This window comes from Mustela nigripes, chromosome 6 (genome assembly GCF_022355385.1).
Source record: "Mustela nigripes isolate SB6536 chromosome 6, MUSNIG.SB6536, whole genome shotgun sequence".
Classification (NCBI taxonomy): domain Eukaryota; kingdom Metazoa; phylum Chordata; class Mammalia; order Carnivora; family Mustelidae; genus Mustela; species Mustela nigripes.
This window is the reverse complement of record NC_081562.1, coordinates 8,070,420-8,092,230: the sequence shown is the minus strand read 5'-3', so window position 1 is coordinate 8,092,230 and position 21,811 is coordinate 8,070,420. Positions and strand designations below refer to the sequence as shown.

Genomic DNA, 21,811 nt, shown 5'->3' with positions numbered 1-21,811 from the left:
CAGCGGCAGGCACAGGGAGAGGGAGAAGCAGGCTCTCCACTGAGTAGGGAGCCCGGTGCGGGACTTGCTCTGACCCAGCTGAAGCCCGCTGCTTAACCCAACTGAGCCACCCAGGTGCCTCTCTTGTGTGAATCTTGGTTTGATGCAAGGAATTAAGTCACTGGGCTCTACTTCCCAAGCATTTTGTCTACTTCCTTCTCTAGTCTGGGCCACCTAAGAGGAAGTAGCTACTGTCGATGTGTCTTTAATCAGAATTTAGGTTATACACCAGACACACGGGATACACGGATTTTACTTAAATTTTACTTAAATTTTCTCACAGAAAATAAGGAAATAAGGTGACAGTCTTGTGATGAATGTTAGACGTCTGATCTTTAGTAATTGGTGATTTGGCTGGTTTTTCTTCCTGGGCAATTTGGGTGGGTTTATTGTGTCTTCTTTCCTTTTCTAGTGTCTTTTGCTTTTATATTAACATACTGAAGTTATACTATCAAATGTAATTTTGTTATCTGCTCTTATTTTCCCATTTAACATTAAAAAATTTTAAAAAAAAAGTGTTTTTTTTTTAAAGATTTTATTTATTCATTTGACAGAGAGAAATCACAAGTAGGCAGAGAGGCAGGCAGAGAGAGAGAGAGAGGAGGAAGCAGGCTCCCGAAGGCAGCGGCTTAACCACTGAGCCACCCAGGCGCCCCCAAAAAAAAAGTTTTTAAGTAATCTCTACGCTCAGCATGGGGCTCAAATTTAGGACTCTTGGGGCGCCTGGGTGGCTCAGTGGGTTAAAGCCTCTGCCTTCGGCTCAGGTCATGGTCCCAGGGTCTTGGGATCGAGCCCCACATCGGGCTCTCTGCTGAGAAGGGAGCCTGCTTCCTCCTCTCTCTCTCTCTCTCTCTCTCTCTCTCTCTCTCTCTCTGCCTGCCTCTGCCTACTTGGGATCTGTCAAATAAATAAATAAATAAATCTTTAAAAAAAAAAATTTAGGACTCTTAAGATGAGTCACATGCTCCACTGACTGAGCCAGTCAGCCCCCCTCCCCCACCAGTTAACATTAATTAAGGGCATTTGGGTGGGCTGCAGGTTGGCTGAGAAGAGAACACTCAGGCCTTCTCAAAATTAGACTGAATTCAGTTAACCAGTGATTTGAATTCCACGATCTAAGTCATGTAGAAGTCAGGATCTGGGCAGCTGTGGGGTAACCATCTTCTGTTCAGCTGCAGTCAGACACCTGGTACTTAACTGCTCTATTCCCCAGGCTGATGGTAGATTTCATCTGATAACCCGGAGAGTCTCCTGTCCTTAAGTGGAAGCACAGAGGGTAAATGCCTCCAGATTGGTGATGTAAATCCTGGATGGATGGGAGGACTAGCTGGCTGAAATTGTGTAGCATAGGGTCTGACATTTTTGAAGAAGGTACTCAAGAAATGATTCTCCTTTCTGAGCCTGGGAGAGTTCACCAGCCAGTCAGAGAGCAGGTTAAAATTTGAGGAGGAGGCTGTTGTTTGGTTTGCCCGCCATGGAAGAGAGTACTGAACTTGAACCAACCAAAGAATGGGGAATGAGTCAACATAAAAAATAGGAAAAGTTGGGGACACCTGGCTGGTTCAGTTGGTGGAACATGGGACTCGTAATCCCGGGGTCATGAGTTCAAGCCCCGTGTTGGCATAGCATTTACTTAGAGAGAAAGTAGAAAAGATAATAATAAAGTTACATAATGAAATACTGTGTGGTTTCTTGGGGGATTAGTTTAAGGTGGTTTTAATTTTCTTTTAAGTTTTGTGTATTTTTTCAAGGTTTTTTTTTTTTTCTTTTTAAGATTTTTATTTATTAGCATAAGTGGAGGGAGGGGCAGAGGGAGAAGCAGACTCCCCACTGAGCAGGGAGCCCAACATGGACCTTGATCTCAGGACCCTGGGATCATAGCCTGGGGCAAAGACAGACACTTAACCAACTGAACTACTGAGGTGCCCCCTTTTTCAGGTTTTTTTTTTTTTAAAGATTTTATTTATTTATTTGTCAGAGAGAGAGCATAGGCATAGGCAGGCAGAGGGGCAGCAGAGGCAGAGGGAGAAGCAGGCTCCCTGCCAAGCAAGGAGTCTGATGTGGGACTTGATCCCAGGATGCTGGGATCATGACCTGAGCTGAAGGCAGCCGTTTAACCAACTGAGCCACCCAGGCATCCCCTTTTTCAGTTTTTTTTTTTTTTTTAAAGATTTTTTATTTATTTATTTGACAGAGATCACAAGTAGGCCGAGAAGCAGGCAGAGAGAGAGGGAAGCAGGCTCCCCGCTGAGCAGAGAGCCCGATGCGGGACTCGATCCCAGGACCCTTGGATCATGACCTGAGCCGAAGGCAGAGGCCTCAACCCACTGAGCCACCCAGGCGCCCCTTTTTCAGGTTTTTAATGCAATTTTTATTTAAACAATTTTATAATATTTTTATATTGTAAAGATAATACAAAGTTTCCATATACCCCACACTTCATCTTCCTTATTAATGTCTTGCATTAGTAGTATAGTACAGTCATCACAGTTAATGAACCAATATTATTAATATGTTATCAAAAAAGTCCTTAAGTTTTTAGATAATGTCCTTTTTTTGTTCTAGAATTCCCATTTAGAACAAATTACATTTAGTCATAATAATATTTTTAAGTGCTGGGATTCGTATATATTGCTTACAAGCTATATTCTTTATCAGAGGTGTGGTCTAGTGGACACAAATTTTAGTTCAAATTTAGCTTATCTGGAACATAACCAGAAGTCAAGACAGAATTTGGGGAGCATGACTGAGCCCAGTGTTTCTATCCATGAATGATCTAGCCTTTTATTGCTGTGGCTCTATGGTCCTGAGAAGTTTAAAATCATGAGAAAACTTACCTCTCCCACGGCTTTAAACACTAATTGTTTAACTTAGTAGTTTTCCTTTAAACTTAAAAGAGCTGTAATTAGGATAATACCAATCGTAGAGCACAGGCCAGGTGTACTTAAAATTATTAAAGCAGGGGCACCTGGCTGGCTCAGTCAGTGGAACAAGTGACTCTTGTGATCGCAGGGTTGTGAGTTCGAGCCCCAAGTTGGGGGTAGAGGTAACTTTAAATCTTTTAAAAAAAGCAAAATATAGGGGCACCTGGGTGGTTCAGTGGGTTAAAGCTTCTGCCTTCTGCTCGGGTAATGATCCCAGGGTCCTGGAATCAAGCCCCGCATCAGGCTCTCTGCTCAGCAGGGAGCCTGGTTCCCCTTCTCTCTCTGCCTGCCTCTCTGCCTACTTGTGATCTGTATGTCAAATAAATAAATAAAATCTTTTAAAAAAACAACCAAAACCCAAAATATATGAAGCAGAAATGCAAACATAAAGAGCAGATCTCAGAGGGGTCCATTTCCTAGTTCTAAATAAGTTGCTCATTTCTTTCAAGAAAGGAGTTAAATCATACCTTACACTTAGAAAGCATTTCTTTAGTGATAACCTAGAGGAACTAGGTATTTACAAGGTATTTTTATTCTGTTCCAGATGTCATACTTTAAGACTTATTAGAGGGATGCCTGGGTGGCTCAGTTGGTTAGACGACTGCCTTCGGTTCAGGTCATGATCCTGGAGTCCTGGGATCAAGCCCGGCATTGGGCTCCCAGCTCCACGGGGAATCTGCTTCTCCCTCTGACCTTCTCGCTCGTGCTCTCTCTCACTGTCTCTCTCTCAAATAAATAACTAAAATCTTAAAAAAAAAAAAAAAAAAAAAAGATTTATTAGAGAGGGGGAGAGAAGGAGAAAGTCCTCAAGCAGACTCCCTCGCTGAGCGTGGATCCTCATAGGCTCAATTCCAGAGATCACTATCTGAATCAAAATTAAGAATCAGCTGCTTAACCAATTGAGCTATCCAGGCGCCCCCAGATTTCATGGTTTAACCCGTTTTCTTTTTCCGCACCCTACTGTGTACTGGGAGTACAGTGGTGAATGTCAGTGCCCTCCTGGAGCTTATGGAGCAAAGTGCTGAATGGCTCCATGGGACATACACTGTTTAACATCTGAACACATGTAAAGTCCATTAAAGCACCACTGAGAAAAGGCGCTTTTGAAATGTAACTTCAACAGATCCACACTGCTTCCCTTGGTTTTTTATCACCTTGTAAGCCTCCCTTCGTCTGCAGATACTGCTTTTCCCACCAGCCTGGTGCCTGGCAGAATTCCTTCAATATACTTGGCTCTATCCACTCTTCCCATGGCACAAATTGAGAAGGGCTTTGCCTTGAGTGGCATCCTAGGAAGCTTTTAAGACTGGCATTTTCCTTTCTTTTTTGTTGTCTGACTAATGGAGGTGAAATGTATCTATAGAATTCTCACACAGCACTTAAGAAAGTTTCATAGAATCATTAGGTCATCTGCCAGTTTTTAAAAGGAAGTACTGGTTTTCTATCTCCTGTGGCTGTTGGACGTACCTAGTACTTTTTAAAAAATTATCTCTACACCCAGTGTGGGGCTTGAACTCCCCACCCTCTGCAGAATGAGCCAGCCAGGTGCCCCCGGCCTACCCAGTATTAATCTCTGATAGATGTTTCACTGGAATGCCGGGGGCGGGGGGAGGGCTAGAAGCTTCATTTGGCAAGTGTTGACAAGTCCTTAATTCCTTATTAAGTGTGTAGGGAAAGTTAGCAAAAATGAAATGCTAATGACTTATTGCAAAAACCTGAGGGGCCTGTGCTGAAGCTAGCATTACTTAACCATTGAGTTTTGACACCTCAGCTGGCGTGACAACTGTCTCAAGAAATTGTGTTCTCCCATAAACTTAAGAAACATAGCCCCTGCCACAGTTGTGAGATGAGAAAAAAGGATGTTACCAAATTAAAAAGGCTGGAATTCATTGCTCTAAGTCAATGGGTGTTTTTGGGGGCGGGGGTGTTTTAAGAAAGCAGAATTTGGGAAGGAAAGTGAAGGTAGCCCCAGAAACGGTTCAGATCTCTGCTCTGCCACTTACTGGTTTTGCCAATGTACTCTGTAAAATTCAAATTATAAAATTCACCGAGCTTTCGTAGGGATGTAAATAACGTGAAATTGCTTTGCAAAGTGAGCACAATACAGTGAGGTCCCAACTGAGATTGACTTGCTGACTCTAGAATTTGCCAATGGTCTATTCCTTCACCTAGGCATCAACCCCCTGGAACACTATTGGGAGCCCATGCTTAGGTTAATAAGCAGCTCTAAAACTAAATAATCTCTTCCGGGTAGGGAGAAATTTCTAGAACACTCCTGAAATACTATTGTAGCTTTTGATGACCTTCTTTCTCTTTTTCTTTCTTTTTTTTTTTTGTAATTTTTAAAAAAGATTTTATTTATTTATTTGACAGAGAGAGGTCACAAGTAGGCAGAGAGGCAGGCAGAGAGAGAGAGGGGTAAGCAGACGCCCCTCCGAGCTGAGAGCCTGATGCGGCACTCGATCCCAGGACCCTGAGATCATGACCTGAGTGGAAGGCAGAGGCCTAACCCACTGAGCCACCCAGGTGCCCCGATTTTATTCTTTTTCAGTAATCTCTACACCCAACATGGGGTTCAAACGTCAACCCCAAGATGGTGTGGCACGCTCCACGGACTGAACTAGCCAGGCACCCCAACACATTCTCTTCAGGATAGAATCTGCCGTCTACTAAGGCCTGGATATCCAATGGAGATGGGCCTGCTACCTTCCTGGACTGTTCATTCGTACCGTGCTTTAACATTTTCAAACAACCTCTAGTTCTCACAGGCATAGGTTCACATTTTCATTTCATGGATGAGCTAAGTGTTAGCGTGGTTGAGTGACCCAAACACAGCTTTTTGACTACGCCCACTGCTTTACACTTGCCGGAAGAGTGAATTTTTCTGGCATGCCCGCAACCAAATTTTTTTTCCAATTTGTGGCTCCTTGCAGGGCTTGTGAATTGTGTAAGAGTGGTTCAGGCTGCTTTAGGGCTGGTTCTGTACACCTGTGAAGAAGGCACTTAAATATTTAGAAAATGAGCATCAAGTAAGAGCCGCTCTTTTCCAGAGTCCTGCCTTGTCTATTCCGCATCCCAGCTGCTGGTCTACCCCATATTGCCCTGAGCTCCTCGGGCTGCAGTGAAGACGAAGGCCAGTGGGTATCGCTGAGCTAAAAAAATGGGTTTGAAGGACTTCTGTGCGCCCCCTGCCCCCTTCGCCGTTCGCCAGGGGACCGGATCTCAGCTCGGAAAGGAGGCTCGTGTGTGGGATCCGGGAGCGCGCAGACCCCAGTGCCGCCGCAGTCCACTGTCTCCAGAGGACTACAGCCCCCAGCATGCTCAACGGCACCACCCCCCCCGCCCCCGCTCGGCCCAGCGCGCGTGCGCGGTGGCGCGACCGAGCGCTGACTGGGTCCGAGCGGTGGAGCGGCGAGCCGGACCTGGGTTGGCGCTGAGGGGCGGGGATTTGGGGCGGCGAGGCAGCTGGACATCCCGCGCCGGGCGGGTGAGTGCGGAGGAGAGGTCGGCGGTGACTCGCTGGGTCTGCGAAGCCCGGCGCCCACACCTGCCTCTGAGGTGGGGTCGCGGGGGCGGCTGTGGAGCGACCGACTGAAGGACTGACAGGCAGACGGGGCAGACGAGGGGGAGAAGCACCGCCCGCGGCCAGGAGAGCGGCGGAGCCGGACCTCGCAGGTGCCCGCGTGGGTGGGGGCGCCGGCCGGGGGCGCCGGGCGCGGGATCTGGCGGGCGGGTGCGGGGCCTGCGGGGCGGCCGCGGAGCTCGGACCCGCGTGTCGCTGCGCCCCCGCATCCCCGCCCGGGGCGGGGGCGGCCTCCCAGTGCGGACCGCGGGAGCGGGGGCCACCGGCGCCGGAGCCTCCCTGTCCTGGGGGCTCGAGTCCGAATAATACCTCTCCGTGAGCAGCTGCGAGCGGGTTTACAGAAACCGCACCTCAGGCCGGGGGCGGGGGGGGGGGCGCGTTTTCTTCTTTTCTTTTCCTCGGGCACATTTAAGCTGTTGGCTTGCTCAGGCTTAATTCGTGACTTGACGTTGAAGAGTCAGGTCCGGGGTCAGAGCACAGGCTCAGATGCAGGCGGAGACTCGCTGTAATGCGTGTGTTTTAACTTTGGGGAAACTGAGGCATGTATTAGCCGAGATCACTCAGCGTGGTTAAGGTTGGAATTCCGAAAATTTTACTTAGTTTAATGATCCAGGATGCTTTTTCTATGGATGATGAAAAGATGTTTTAAAGTTTCTTTTCTGTGACGGGTGACTGTCGTAGGTTCCAGTCTCGTGCTGCATGTGACATTTGTGGTGGGTTCCTGGCTCTTTGGGTTTTGGTGGGTTGTCAGATGTGTCCTGAACTATTCTTTGCCCTTCTTTCTTATTTTTACTTGGTAAATTCAAGTTCCTGATAAGACTCTGATTCACAAAAACTGAATTTCCAACCTTGACTTGTTTACTTGTAGCTTTTATTATTATTATTATTTTTTAAGGAAGATTTTATTTAGAGAGAGAGATTGAGATGAGGCAGGGATGAAGAGAGAGGGAGAGAACCTGAAGCTGACTCTGTCCTCAGCATAGAGCCCTATTTGGGGCTTGATTTCCCCCCCGCAAGACCACCACCTGAGACGAACCGGTCACACAACTAACCGACTGAGCCACCCAGGTGCCCCTACTAGTAGCTTTTAGTGATTATGTTTTGATTAAGTTTGTAGATAACACATATATTTCCTACTTCTTTTCTTCCTCATCTTCTTTTCCTTATCTTCTAGTTTTCTCTGAACTCTAATCAGTAATTATATCATCTTTGTTCTACTATTCATATCTGTTCTCAGGGATTTATTTGTAATCTCATTCTAAATGGAAGTCAGTATCTTTCCTGTCTTCCCATAATCCTAACTATATGTAGGCTTTTCATCACTAATTGTCACAGTAGCCTGGGCTTTAGTCCTCTTCACTGCGTCCCTTTTTAAGCATGGAGATGTGTGATATGGTTAGGAGGAAGGGCGTGGACTATTAACTTTAGTATATGTGCTACTGAAGTGAGCATGAGGGCACTAACTTTAAAAGGCTGTGAATAAAAATTACTTAAATTTTTTTTTTTTAAAGTGTGCTAATCTTGTGAATTTGGAAACTTACGAGATGACAGAAAAGTTGGTGAACTGGAGTAGCAATTCATAGGAATGACTCTGACATGAGGGTGAAATATTGAGAAAGGAACTCAGGAGAGAACCCTCTCTCTCTCTCTCTCTCTTTTTTTTAATGGAAGATGGGAGGGGCTACTTTATTTTATTTTTAAGATTTTATTTATTTGTCAGAGAGGAGCGAGAGTGAGCGAGGAGAAGCAGGCTCCCTGCCAAGCAAGGAGCCCGATGTGGGACTCGATCCCAAGACGCTGGGATCATGACCTGAGCTGAAGGCAGCTGCTTAACCAACTGAGCCACCCAGGCGTCCCTCTCTTTTTTTTTTTTTTTTAAAGATATTATTTGATAGAATCTGAGGCAGACTTTGCACTAAGTGCAGAGCTTGCTTGATCCTGTGTGGGGCTTGATCCTGTGATTAGGACATCAGAACCTGAACTGAAAGGAATTGCTGGATGGCTCAGCTGGCAGATCCACTCAGGCAGCCCAAGAACCCTTCCTTTTATCGGAAAGCCATCTTTCTGTGCCTGGGGTGGATGCTGGGAACACCTTGTTGGCTTAGGAAGTTAAACAATGTTCTGTGTGTTTGTGTTTTCGGTTTCTCTCTTCCTAGCTCTCAATGAGTTTTGGCAGGAGCCCAGAATCTTGTACATTTGATGATTTAACATCAGTTTTATCTGCTTGTTTTCCAGATTGTCTCTATTTCCTCAGCTGATGACATTAGTAATTTTCCATAGTAGCCATTCATGAGCTCATGCAGACTGTCACTAAGAAGTGGAATAGCACAGAGGGTGGTACACACAGAAGAAATAAGGATCCTGTTTCTTTGCCATCACATATTGCACATAGACTGGGATAGGAAATCTGCACTGAAGCACGAGCTATGTAGGAGGGCTTAGAAAACCAGAGTCTAGGCTTCTGCATACAGTAGTAGTCATTAATAGCATTTATTGGATTTCTTCTGTTTGCCACATGCTGTCATTGTCACAGTGAGGTGTAGGTATATCATTCTTCTTATGTTTAAGTTGAAGAACAGAAGTTAAGTAATTTGCCTACAGATATAGTGAGAGATAGGGTCTGATTCAAATTTACGCCTGTCTGACTCTGTCATCCCTGCTCTTTCTACTCTGCTGTACTACCTTCCCAACAAGTATGTTCAAATATTTCTCATTCTTTTTTTTTTTTTTTAAACATGAAACATTTATTTATTTATTTATTTTAAAGATTTATTTGGCAGACAGAGATCACAAGTAGGCAGAGAGGCAGGTGGGGGGGGGGGAAGCAGGCTTCCTGCTGAGCAGAGAGCCCAATGTGGGGTTCAATCCCAGCACCCTGGGATCATGACCTGAGCCAAAGGCAGAGGCCTTAACCCACTGAGCCACCCAGGTGCCCCAAAAATCTTTCTCATTCTTAAAAAAAATATAAAACTTTCCTGTGATCACATGTCTCCTTCAGACTACTTCCATTTCCCTCCTTTTCCTTTCTTTCTTGACTTGTTCTTGAAGAGCAAACACTATTGCCCTCTCTTTCTTTGACTCCTTCGTTCATTCCAATCTGACTTCCACCCTCTACTCTGTGGAAATGTTCTCATGAGCTCCACTCAGCTATTTATTGAATGTTTCCTGTACCGTCTTCTAGACATATAAAGAGGCTAAGACATGGTTCTTGCCCTGAGGGAGTTTAGGGACTAATGAAGGAGAAAAAGAATTAAACTCATGTCAGTATGATGTGTTAAACTGCTGACCAGGCACTTTGCTCTTGGGACTTGGAAGAACACTTCACTGAGAAAGTGACACTGGACTGCTGACAGAGATGAACCCTAAACCGTTGCAGACAGGGCTGTCAGGACTGCATGGTTAGGTGTGGAGTTTTAGGAGAAGCAGTGTCTTGCCTGTGGAAGCTGATACCGTCAAAATATATAGTGTAGGTGTTAGAGTCTAACAGACCTGGGAACTGAGCCTCAATTTCTTTTTTATAATACCTGCTTACAATGTTAAGCTCTATGAGAGTAGAGCCTTTTATCTTTTTTACCACCTTACCGCTGTCTTCTGGAACAGTGGTAGGTGATCAATAAATATTTGATGGATGAATACCTCTTAGGATATTGTATTCAGAACATGAATAGTACTCTTAGCACCCCATGACTGAATGAAGCTTACTGTTAGTGTGGCTTATGAACTGATTTTGAAGACACCATTGCTTGAACAGTATACATATAATCACCTCTCCTTCTTTTTTTGAACATTAGGTTCCTTGATGGTCATATTCATAAATGAGGAGTGACATTTACCTTTTTTTGATAGGCACAGTTAACTGGATCTTCTAACATTATGCTTCTCACAGTTATAAACATATTTCTACTACTTCTCAGTGTGTGATGCATGTGTTTTGTGGGTGTTTCTTTTCCTCTGCTAATGTGAATTGTTTTGGGAGGTTAACTTCTTTGGAATCATTAAATAACTTTGTCAGTAAGAGTAACATTAGAAATGAGATTAAGGGATGCCTGGCTGGCTCAGTTGGAGCATGCAACTCTTGATTTGGGGGATTATAAATTCAGTCCCCATGTTGGGTATAGAGATTACTTAAAAATAAAATCTTTTTTTAAAAAGAGAGAGATTGAGGGGTCCCTGGATGGCTCAGTGGGTTAAGGCCTCTGCCTTCGGCTCGGGTCACGATCCCAGGGTCCTGGTATCGAGCCCCGCATTGGGCTCTCTGCTCATCGGGGAGACTGCTTCCCTTCTCTTTTTCTGGCTGCCTCTCTGCCTACTTGTGATCTCTGTCTGTCAAATAAGTAAATAAAATCTTTTTAAAAAAGAGAGATTGAAAGCTCTAATCAGAAGGCTTACACTTGGGAAGGGCCTGATTTCCAGTAAAGCTAAGAGAAGACTTTTTCTTAGCAAAACGATAGGAGTATTCCTCATTGTCTCTAGATATCTGGTTAGGCTTCTAGCTAATATTCTAAAGATATGTATCAGCAGTTCATTTCCCTCTTCTTGTATTTGAGTTTTGAGTTTCATTTGTAAATACCCTTAATTTGTGTGACTTGAGTTTAGGGTTAAAGTCCAAATACCACTTTTTTTTTTTTCCCACTTTCAAAGTCTGTGGAGTATAGTAATAAGGAGTAGCTACAGCAAAGTTCAGATTCTGCTCTACCACTTTAAACTTTGAAAACTTTGGGGCACCTGGGGTCTCAGTCGGTTAAGTGGCTGCCTTCTACTCAGTTCATGATCCCAGAGTCTTGGGATCAAGCCCCGCGTCGGGCTCCCTGCGCAGTTGAGAGCCCGCTTCTTCCATCTGCCACTCTGCCTACTTGTGCTCTCTCTCTTAAATAAATAAATAAAATCTTTAAAAATAAATAAATATAAAAAAATAAAATAGGTCAAGGCAAGACAAGATGGTCACTTGGAAAGAGTAGTATGGGTTTAGTAATCTAATGGGTAGTTGTACTAAATGACCTATAAAGTTTCCTTCAATTCTGAAATCTGTGTTTTTGGACTTGGAGACATATAGATCAGTCTAGAACAAACCATTCTTGCCTTTCCCTACTCTCCCACCTTGGTCTCCTCTGTTCCTGCCTCACTACAGCTATCTGTTGCTCTTAGCTCTGTCCCAGACCTCTGCTTCACTTGGCCCCTCACTTTCTTCAGGTCTTGGCTCAGATTTCATTTTTGCACGGAGTCTTCCCTGAACCCCTCATTTATTATTTTTTAATAAATATTTTATTTATTTGAGAGAGACACACACACATAAACACATGCACACACACACACAGGGAGAAGGGGCAGGAGGAGGGGCAGAGGGAAAGGGAGAAGCAGGCTTCTGTCAAGCAGGGAGCCCAACATGGGGGTTCGATCCCAGAGTCATGACCTGAGCTGAAGGCAGACACTTAACTGACTGAGCTACCCGGGTGCTTCTGAACTCCTCATTTAAAATAGCCACTTTCTGAAACTGCCTATTCCTTTTCCTGTTTCATTTTACTCTGTAGCACTAATCACCTGGCAAACAATATAGTATCTTATTTATTTTTTAATTACTTGTTTCCCCTCTAGAATGCCAGATTCTAGGGAAAAAAGGGATTTTTTAAAAAAAAGATTTTATTTTTTATTTGACAGAGATCACAAGTAGGCAGAGAGGCAGGCAGAGAGAAAGGGGGAAGCAGGCTCCCCGCTGAACAGAGAGCCTGATATGGGGTTTGATCCCAGGACTCTGGGATCAAGGCAGAGGCTTTAACCCACTGAGCCACCCAGGCACCCCAAAAGGGATTTTTAAAATCTGTTTTGAGCACTGTTGTATCCTTATCACTTTAGAACAGTACCTGGCACATAATAGATACTCAGTAAATGTATGTTGACATACATGAGTGACTATTTCCTCAACACAAAATCTCCATTGTGTGTGCTTTGTATTCTGGGAGCACACCTCATTCTCTCAACTTTGGATCTTTGTCAGTTGCTTTCCTTACTCTCTGGTGTCTTTTTCTTCTCTTTGGATCATAGCACTTTAGGACTAGAAGTCTGAGATGGTCCCTCATAAGGACTAGAGATCCCAATATCATACAGCTCAGTAATGACAGAAATGGGGAGAGGGTGGTGATTGACAGTTAATCTCTTTATCAAACTGTAATGTCCCTGAATCTTGTCAGTTCCTTATAGTGCCTAGTGCAATATATACATATCCCTTAATGAATTATTCAGCCAATAAATAAATATCTGTCTCCTTTATGAAGGCTTTTCCATATCAACCTATAGTTATCTCTTTGTTTCTTTGAAACTCGATTAATATTTGTGGTTTATTCTCTTATTTTTAACTGGCCTTGTGTTTGTTATTTCATGTGTGTATATTTGCCTGGTCAATGGAATTGTAATCCCGTGGACACAGACCAGATGTATCCACTATAAAACCTAGTCCTGGGAGGCAGTGTAATAGTGAAACACAATGTAGTAGAATTTTCTGTGATGATGGAAATGTTTTTGTGTGATTGTTAACATTTTCTTTATGCGGTATGTGTGTGAGTGAGAGAGAGAGAGAAAGAGATTAAGTATTTGCATGAGTGGGAGGGGTGGGGAGAGAGGAAAAGAGAATCTCAGGCTGACTTCATGCTCAGCGTAGAGGCCACAGTGGGCCTCAATCTCGTGACCCCAAAATCATGACCTGAGCTGAAACCAAGAGTCAGATACTCAACCAACTGCACCACCTATGCACCCCTATTTATTTTTTATAATCTCTGTACGCAGTTTGGGGCTTGAACTCATGGCCTCAAGATCAGGTGTTGCATGCTCCTCCAAGTGGCACAGCCAGGTGCCCTTGGGCATTCATTTCTTTATTCATTTGTTAATTGTGAATTGTCCAGCTTTTCCACAACAAGTATCTATGACTTTTATAACCAGAAAATGTATTAGTAGATTTGTGTGAGTGGTGTTTTTTTGGTGTGTTTGGTTTATTTTTATTTTGAGATTCAAGAATAGGTAGAAAATGCTATAGGCAAATAAACAGAATAGTAAACTTTGGAAGTGAGTTAAAGTTCATTTTTTAAATAAATGTAAACCACAGAATGGAAATGTATTTAATTTTATGAGTTATGTCTGTTCTTTAAGAGTTGCTACAACTTGGGGCACCTGGGGTGGCTCAGTGGGTTAGGCCGCTGCCTTCGGCTCAGGTCATGATCTCGGGTTCCTGGGATCGAGTCCCACATCGGGCTCTCTGCTCAGCAGGGGGCCTGCTTCCCTTCCTCTCTCTCTGCCTGGCTCTCTGCCTACTTGTGATCTCTCTCTGTCAAATAAATAAAATTTAAAAAAAAAGTTAAAAAGAAAGAGTTCTACAACTTTTATTTTTGTAAATTATATTTTCTTTTCACATTAATGTAATGTTTATTCATCCATATGGAGAAGAACCAAGTCCTTGGGGGAAAGTTATAGGAAAATTTTACTAATCTATTTAAACCATTTAAACCATTAGGAAAATCACAAGTATTTTAACAACACAAGATAACTGCAGTTAGGAACTGGAAAGTGTAAATATATTAACTAAAATATATTAACTATAATATTAACTAAAATATTAACTATACAACATTTAAGAGGTGAATCTAGAAGCTTACTGATACAACAAAGAAATTCCAAATTACTTTATTGTTGTTTTTTAAATATTTTATTTATTTATTTATTTGACAGAGAGAGACACAGTGAGAGGGGGGACGCAAGCAGTGGGAGTGAGAGAGGGAGAAGCAGGCTTCCTGCTGACCAGGGAGCCAGATGTGGGTCTCAATCCCAGGACTCTGAGATTATGACCTGAGTTGAAGGCAGAGGCTTAACAACTGAGCCCCAAATTACTTTGATAAAATGAGCAATTAAGATCTAATGGAGGGACCTGGAGTTTATAGATTTGCTTGGCCACTGTGTCCAGAAAGACCAACAAATGCATGGGGCATTGTTCAGAAATGTTTTGGAAACAAAACAGAAAATATTATTCCATCCTTTATTTTATTTTATTTATTTTATTTTTTAAAAAGATTTTATTTATTTATCGGGGTGGGGAGAGCAAGCACAGGCAGACAGAGTGGCAGCAGAGGCAGAGGGAGAAGCAGGCTCCCTGCTGAGCAAGGAGCCCGATGCGGGACTTGATCCCAGGACGCTGGGATCATGACCTGAGCCGAAGGCAGCCGCTCAACCAACTGAGCCACCCAGGCGTCCCCCATCCTTTATTTTAAACTGAGATCGCTCTGAGTACTTTGTGCTTTTCTGGTAGAATATAGATTTGTTTAGCTTCTATAAGGATAAGTAATAAGCATGAGAACCCTTATCACTACCTAGCATTATATATAAATTACTGTGTAATTTATTAAATTACAGTAATTGTTATTTGACATTATGGATTCATTTGGCTGTCTCTCTACCCGACTAGGCTAAAAATTTTACAAGGCAGGGATTTTGTTTTGTTCTCTTCTTTTCCAGAGTCTAAAATGGGATCTGACCCAGAGTAAGCACTCATTATGTTAAATGAAAGAGTGATGCTTGCCATATGAGATTACAGTAAAAAGATGAGGTCTTGTCATGAAAAGTAAAGGGTGGGAGGAAACTGATTGGAATTTACAGTGACATTATATAAATAATAGCTGGATGTATTACCAGTTCTTTAGTTTATCTGTTGCTGTGTAACAGTCACCCCAGAACTTACTGGCTCAAAACAACAATCTTTGTTTTTTAAGATTTTATTTATTTAGGGGCACCTGGGTAGCTCAGTCATTAAGCATCTGCTTTTAGCTCAGGTCATGATCCCAGCATCCTGGGATAGCCCCACATTGGCTTCTCCCTCTTCAGCCCCCAGGTTTGTGTTCCCTCTCTTGTTATCTCCCTCTCTCTCAAAAAAATAAAATCCTTAAAAGAAAAAAATATATATTTATTTATTTGAGAGAGAGAGAGAAAACAATCCAGGGAGGGGATGTGAGATGGGAGGGAAGAGGCAGAGGGAAAGGGACAAGCAGACTCCCCACTGACCAGGGAGCCTGTCGTGGGACTCAGTCCCAGGACTATGGGATCATGACCTAAGACAAAGGCAGATGCTTAATGGACCAGAGCCACCCAAGCACGTTGATCTCTTTTTTTTTTTTTTTAAAGATTTTATTTTTAAGTAGTCTTGAAACTGGCTCAGTTGATAGAGCATGCTATTCTTTTTTTTTTTTTTTTTTTAAAGATTTTATTTATTTATTTGACAGAGAGAGATCACAAGTAGGCAGAGAGGCAGGCAGAGAGAGAGAGGAGGAAGCAGGCTCCCTGCTGAGCAGAGAGCCCGATGCGGGACTCGATCCCAGGACCCTGAGATCATGACCTGAGCCGAAGGCAGCGGCTCAACCCACTGAGCCACCCAGGCGCCCCTAGAGCATGCTATTCTTGATCTCAGCGTCAAGAGTTCTAGCCCCACATTGGGCATAGAGCCTACTTAAAAAAAAAAAAGCATATGGGAATATGGGATAGGTTATATTCTTGTGGCCCATCTTTGGAAAATATTTTCTCTATGCTAAGTATGTATAACTGTGGTGAGGTTCTAAGTACTTTCTCTGTACTTCAATCGGTAGGCACTATATACTGTAATTTACTTGATAGGGAAGGTGAGGCTATGAGAGATTAAATATTTTACCCAAAGGTCACACAGCAAAACAAATCGTCGAAATTAGGACTTCTTGCTCCCATGGTACCATGTATAAATAAGATGAACATAGATTTCTTCACCAAATCCAAAAATTCTAAGGAAGGTATATTCATGTCACTAAGCAAACATGTATTGAATATATATTAAGTACTAACTGCTAAAGAGGCTTGGAGCTTCCACGTTACTAGAGTTAAGGTAGACACAACTAGTTAAAAATGAGAGAAATGTAACTATGTTGCATTAGATGGGGACAAGTAAATGTTGAGAGGGGCTCCAGAAAGCTTCACAGAAGTGGCATTTGAGTTGAGCACTGAAAGATAGAATCAGGACATTCAGAAATGGGAGGTGGCCTTTGAAGCAGGAAACAATCTGAGTAAAGATCTGGGAGACAGGGCGCCTGGGTGGCTCAGTGGGTTAAGCCGCTGCCTTTAGCTCAGGTCATGATCTCAGAGTCCTGGGATAGAGTCCAGCATCTGCTCAGCAGGGAGCCTGCTTCCTCCTCTCTCTCTCTGCCTGCCTCTCTGCCTACTTGTGATCTCTGTCTGTCAAATAAATAAATAAAATCTTAAAAAAAAAAAATCTGGAGACATGTTGAGATGGCAGTGAGTGGTCCAGTGGCTGAAGCAGAGGGCACGTGCAGAGAAAATAGGAGCTGACTCAGAAGGTAGATGGGGGCCGCTGAAGAAGATGAAGGAACAGATTCTCAAGTAGGAATCCATTAGGAGTGGATTGAAAAAGAGGAGGCTGATTTGGGGAATGTCTTTTTTGGGAGTCAGGGGGGAAGAAGAGGAGTCAGCAAAGAAGCAGTTAAGTAAAGAAGGAAAACCAGTGTGTTCAGTGCTCTCAGAGTCGTAGAACAGTTTCGAGAAACCCAAGTAAGTCAGCAGTCAGATGCTTCGAGGAATTTAAGGAAATGAAGCCAAAGGAAGAGGATTCCATATGGTGACAAGGAAACCACTGGAGACTTCAGAAAGTCTTTGTGCAAAGGGAGGAAGCTAGGTGGAAAAAGCCCAAGGAACAAGTTGACTGAGGAGGCATGGTTGCAGGATTCGACTCTGCCTTTGAAAATGTGCAGAGCAGGGCGCCTGGGTGGCTCAGTGGGTTAAAGCGTCTGCCTTCGGCTTGGGTCATGGTCCCGGGGTCCTGGGATCAAGCCCCGAATCGGGCTCTCTGCTCAGCAGGGAGCCTGCTTCCCTTCCTCTCTCTCTGCCTGCCTCTCTGCCCGCTTGTGATCTCTGTCTGTCAAATAAATAAATAAATAAATCTTTAAAAATGTGCAGAGCAGAGGAAGAAGAGCTGGAAAGGTAGGAGGTTTGAGTGGGTCCAAGCGGCTTTGTTTGGGTCTGTTGTAAGCAAGGATGAGGGGCGTCGGAGCATGGGCACTGCACTTGAAGCCAGCTGGCAGGAAGCTGGAGATGCAGTGAGGGAAATGGTGGAAGGTTTATTATTAGTGGAGGACTTAGCCTGGGAAGGAAGGAAGGCTACTTCTTCCTCTGAGAGGAAGTTGGAAAGAAAAACTGTGAAAAGATGGGGCAGTTTTGACGGAGGAGGTAGAAGTTGAGGAAGCCTAAGCCAAATGACCTCCGCTTCATTAAGGTAGAAACCAGGTCATCAGCTGGGAGGGACTAAGTGGCAGCAGAGGACAGGTGGGTGTCTGAAGAAACAGGGCAAAAGTTTGAATGAAGCACTAAGGGAAACGTGGTGGAAAGTCATTTAGAGAAGAATGAAAGTCCAGCTGAGCAACAGTGAAGGTAAATCGCTTGGAGCTGGTTTCCTCACTTTGTGCTGGAGTCACGTGGGCTAAGAGAGCAGTGAGCAGTTGAAAACTCACCTGAGGCTGGATGAGGCAAGAGCTTCAGTGGTTAGTTCAGAGTGGTAGTGTGATTCCTACAGTGTGGAGATTTTAACTGTGTGGGCCTGATTGTTTAAATCAGCAGTGTTTATATGAAATACACAGAGCTAGTCCAAAACGGTAGATTATCTAATGGAATGTAGGTCCAAAAAAAAAGTATGGTCTGCCTAACCCCAAGGTTACAACAGCAGGAGGAAAACTTCTCGTAACATCTCTCCTGGGATTTCCGTTGGTAATGATGTTGGTCTGAGTGTGATCCAGTTTTCCTGTTCTCGTGTTTTTCCCAAGTTTTTGATTCAATTTTAGGTTGGAATCATGCAAATAGGAGACTTAGCTTCTTGTCTGGCTATGTCACCTGCTCACAGTTTGGCTTTAAATAAGTCTTTCTACTTCTTTGGCCTCAGTTTCCTTTTTGGGGGAAGAAAGAAAAAGAAAATGAGAGGGACATACTCAAAAAGATCCTTCTAACTGTGTCATTCATGGCTGTGCTAAATGCCTTTGCACTATAGCTGGTATCAAAGAAGCTAATGATCTCTATAGGTGCAGGTCTGTTAGAGAAATTCATTTGCTCCTATAATATGGGAATTTTCTCCTGATTTATCTGCTTAATCGGTCTGCAAAAATTGAGTTTCTTGATCCAGGTGCTTGTGTTGTGTTTTAACTTGGTCTCCACTGGGCTTCATACCCCAAGCCCAAGGTGTTTTGTTCTCATACACCCACAAGTCTCATGGGCTTCCCTGGAGATTGTGCTGCACAATTGCCAGTGACAGCTGTGCTGGTCAGTGTGGGACAGAGGGTCAGCTTAGTACTCGGCCCTGACTCGGTGTGTGACATGGGCGAGATGCTTAACCCTGAGCCCTGGTTTTCTAGCATATGATAAACAGTCAATAAATACATTATTCCTTCTTTAATTGACACCTCCCTTCTAATACCTACCTCCATCCGCTCAATGCCACAGAGTAAGGAGGAGTGGATTACCACCCTTCAGAGTTATTATGTAGGTATTTTTGTATCTGCAAATGAGAAATTCCCAGTAATTATTTAAATGGCCTGACCAAATAAATGACTTAAAGCAGTTTGTTGACCTCTGTGGTTTAACTATATGAGGAATAAGGACTTTGTTAACTCTCTGTCTTGTTCCTTTTAAGTGCCATAAGCTCCTTAGTATAACACTTTAAATACAAATTTTTCAGGGGCCTTTTTTTTTTTTTTTTTAAGATTTTATTTGTTTATTTGTCAGAGAGAGAAAGAGCACAGGCAGGCAGAGTGGTAGCAGAGGCAGAGGGAGAAGCAGGTTCCCGGCTGAGCAAGGAGCCCGATGTGGGACTCGATCCCAGGACGTTGGGATCATGACCTGAGCTGAAGGCAGCCGCTTAACCAACTGAGCCACCCAGGCGCCCCATCTCAGGGGCCTTTTTGACAGCCCTCGAGGAGCTTTATTTCCTCACAAACTCACATCACTATTTTTCAGAGCTATCCGAGCTGCAGTTGACAGTTGCTAACTGTTAGTTGTTTTACTCCTGAAGGGGTTGTTGCCTCCACCTCTGGTAGTCATGCTGACAGGAGGGCTGTGTAGTACCTTGCCTTTGCTTTCCTTCTCCTCATCTGGGCCCTGCCAGGCTGTAGGTCTTAGGCGTATGCTCCTGGAAGGGACTCAGGGAAGTGACCGGACTGCCTCAGATGATTATTTTATGGAAAGACCTAGAGTGGCTGAGCATGGGTCATGAGTCTGCACAGGAGAGCTGCATTTAACTGAAACTGCTGTGCTGGATTCTGGGGGGAGGGTCCTGCTTGCACAGTCTGTGCTCAGCCTTGCACAGTCACACCTGTTGCCTGAAGGAGCACCCTCTCTCTCTGGTCACAAAGAAAATATTGACTCAGGGATGGGAAAGCAGTCCCAGCTGTAAGCCTGTGGGCCCAGGAGTAGAGAACTGATTACTGGAGTCACCGCGCATCTGCTGATGGCAGTTTGGAGGAAAGCAGTTGAGGAGTGTAGATGATACAGTGGATTTTCACTTCAGATGTCTTTGGCACTAACGGAGATAAAAGCTGAAGTGAGTTTTAAAGATACATTTATTTGAGAGAGGGAGAGAGTGGGAGCACCACGGGACAGGTGGGGGGAGGGGCAGAGAGAAAATCCCAAGCAGACTCTCTGCTAAGCACAGAGCCTGAAACAGGGCTCCATCTCACCACCCTAGAGATCACGACCTGAGCTGAAATAATGTCAGAGGCTTAACTGACTGAGCCACCCAGGCGCCCCGAGGGTGAAGTGAATAATACACGTTTTCAACAAGAATGTCTGTATGACTGGAGTGGGGAGCCAATTTAAAAGATTAGCACCACCTGCTGCCTTATTATGGTGTTTGGTGGGGCCCAAGTTTCAGGACTTTTCTTTACATACTGCCAAGTGTCTGTTTCATTTAGCAGCATGTTTTGAGAGAAAGCAGAGGGTTCCGAGGTCTGAGAGAAGCATGTTGTGGCTGGAGCACAGAGCATGCGCTGAGGGCGAGTGAGAGGCAGGTGTTGAGAAATGAGGCTGGAATGGTGAGCGGGGACTACTAGGTCAAGAGGGTCTTGTACACCAAATTAACAAACTTGGACTTTTTCCTGAAGTCAGGAGGAAGAAAAAATGTTTTATTTATTTATTTTTAAAAGATTTATTTATTTTCAGGGGACCAGAGGGAGATGGAGAATGAGAGTCTCAAGCAGAATCCGTGCTGAGTACTGAGCCCATCGTATGGCTCAGTCTCATAACCCTGAGATCATGACCTGAGCCAAAACCAAGGGTTGGTTGCTTAACCAAGTGCACTACCCAGGTGCCCCAGAGAAAAAGGTTTTAAAAGGAAGGAAACAATTTTATTTATTTATTTATTATGAATAAAGTAAAGATTTATTTGTTGGGGCACCTGGGTGGCTCAGTGGGTTAAGCCTCTGCCTTCAGCTCAGGTCATGATCTCAGAGTCCTGGGATCAAGCCCCGAATCAGGATCTCTGCTTAGCGGGGAGCCTGCTTCCCCCCTCTCTCTGCCTGCCTCTCTGCCTACTTGTGATCTCTCTGTCAAATAAATAAATAAAATCCTAAAAAAAAAAAAAAAAAGATTTATTTGTTATACAGATGGGGAGAGAACAAGAGCATGCAAGCAGGGGGAGGGGTAGAGGGTGAGGGAAAAAGAATCTCCACTGAGATGCTCCTGAGAGTGGAGCCCCAGGCAGGGGTCGATCCCAGGACCCTGAGATCTCCACTTGAGCCAAGTCAGATGCTCAATAAACTGAGCCATCGAGGCACCCCACCACTTGCATTTTTAAAAGGATTTCTCTGGCTGCAGAATAGAGAATAGATGGGGTGTGGGGTGCAGGGGGCATGGCTGGAGGCAGAGATCCCAGTTGAAAGACTTGTTAAAAACCAAACAATGACAGCCTCAACTGGGAGATAGCAATGGTTGGATAGAAGGGGAAGTTTGAAAAAACATCCTGAAAATCCTAAGAGTTGAGGGATGGAGGTGGGAAGATGGAGAATCCATTAACAATGAGGTCCAATTCTGGCTGGAGAAGGGGGTAGATAGGTTGTGATGCCAGTCTCCTGAGATAGGGACCATTGGAGGAGGGCAGGGTTCACAGTGACTTGATTTGCGAGCGTGGTGTTTCCAGGAAATGGAGGAATGGCCCAGGAGGCAGTTGGATGTGTCAGCCTGAAGTTTGGAGAGAAATAGGTTGTGGAGATAGAAA

General features: G+C 44.1%; 1 protein-coding gene across 4 annotated transcripts in view; it reads left to right on the top strand.

Moving 5' to 3' along the window:
• The first annotated feature begins 6,346 nt into the window (after positions 1-6,346).
• Positions 6,347-21,811, top strand: part of SGSM3 (small G protein signaling modulator 3) — a 46,202-nt gene continuing 30,737 nt past the window's right edge. Inside the window, exon 1 of one of the 4 annotated variants that reach the window (XM_059401947.1) lies at positions 6,347-6,450. The gene's annotated coding sequence lies outside the window, so the exon portion shown is untranslated. Of the gene's footprint in view, positions 6,639-21,811 lie in introns of all 4 variants that reach the window. The other 3 variants (XM_059401946.1, XM_059401949.1, XM_059401948.1) reach the window with 3 other exon arrangements.